The 1,495-nt window shown below is 39.9% G+C and overlaps 1 non-coding gene across 1 annotated transcript; it reads left to right on the top strand.

The window, feature by feature from the left end:
* The first annotated feature begins 929 nt into the window (after positions 1-929).
* trnar-ccg (transfer RNA arginine (anticodon CCG)) lies at positions 930-1,002 on the top strand. Its single transcript has one exon. It is a non-coding gene; the product is annotated as a tRNA-Arg (tRNA).
* The last annotated feature ends 493 nt before the right edge of the window (positions 1,003-1,495 follow it).

Genomic DNA, 1,495 nt, shown 5'->3' with positions numbered 1-1,495 from the left:
TCCCTCTCACTCTCCCTCCTCTATCTGTTCTCTCTCTCTTGTATGGTGTTTTAATGTCTCTTACTCATATTCGAGGTAGGCATGCGCACATGTATACATTAGTTGCTTGGTTCAAATGCCCAAATAAGGAGATGAATGCTAGGACTACGAGGTAAAGGAGTTCGTGCTGAACTGTAAGGCAGGTTCAGCATCCTTCGCCCCAAAGTCTATTCCTAATATGTACATGTTTTTCTGTACATGTGGCCATTTTATACAAAACACATGTTCTTGGCCAAAGATCCTATATGTGTATGTCATTCTATCCTCATTGGTTAAGAGGGTGAAACTCCCCTCGACATATGCCTATATAATATCTGTATTTCTATGAATAAATTGAAGTATTGAGAATACATTGACTGTGTGTTTTCTTGCTTCCCGGCCGTTATACACTTTAAGGAACTGAGAATTCTTCAAGGCGGCAAAGAGATACGAGGGACAAATTGTTATTTATTAACAATTGGCTATGCAAGAAATTCCATGATGATAATTTCAAAGTGAAACATGCACTTAATTTCAAAGTGAAATTATAGCCATGGGAATAAGCATAGAACTGGTAATCTTCAGAGATACTTTTTTAGATTAGTGTTAGCCAGACTGTATGTGAATACCTCTGGCTCCACCAGTAAAAGTCCCAGTGGCCTAAAGTGTTATGGCATTATTCTTTGTGTTCAAGTCCCATCTGGATTGTTTTTGTTTTGTTTGGTTGGTGGGATGGCCAAAAAACAGGCCCAGTGGCGTAATGAGCTGATTTCTGAAAGCTCTATCAGTATATCACTATTGCCATGATAATGAAACATGAGAATTAGCATATAACTGGCAATTTTCTGAAAGAGCTATCAGTTTATCTTGCATCAGACTGTCTGTGAATGTCTCTTGTTTAACCGGAAGTGGGCCCAGTGGCCTAATGGATAAGGCATCAGCCTCCGGAGCTGGGGATTGTGGGTTCAAGTCCCACCTGGGTCATATTTGAGAGGTTTCATTTACATTGGCTTTGCTAGAAAATCCAGGCTGAAAAGTTCAAAATGACACTATAGCCATTAGTATAAGCATAGAAGTGTCCCAGTGGGCTAATGGGTTATGGTGTCAGCCTCTGTGTTCAAGTCGCACCTGGCCTGCTTTTGTTGTGTTACATTTAAGTTGGCTGCACAATAAATACTGGGATGATAAGTTTAAAGTGGCACAATAGACATGAGAACTAGCATAGAGTTAGAATTAGCATAGAGCATAGCATACCATAGAAACAGCATAGCATAGGTTCTGAAAGCCCTGAAAGTTTATCTCGCAGGTTAGGTTGACCAGGGAAAAAGGTGCTGTGTCATCAACCTTCGGAACTGGGGATTGAGAGTTCAAGTCCCATCTTGTTGTTTTTAAGAGTTTACATTTAAGTTGGCTATGAAAGAAATTCCAGGATGATAACTTCAAAGTGACACTATTGCCATGAGAATTAGCAAAGAAC

This window comes from Sinocyclocheilus grahami, unplaced genomic scaffold (assembly GCF_001515645.1).
Source record: "Sinocyclocheilus grahami isolate Dianchi unplaced genomic scaffold, SAMN03320097.WGS_v1.1 scaffold346.1, whole genome shotgun sequence".
Classification (NCBI taxonomy): Eukaryota; Metazoa; Chordata; class Actinopteri; order Cypriniformes; family Cyprinidae; genus Sinocyclocheilus; species Sinocyclocheilus grahami.
Note: the sequence above shows the minus strand (reverse complement) of the source record. Positions and strands in the feature narration are given on the sequence as shown.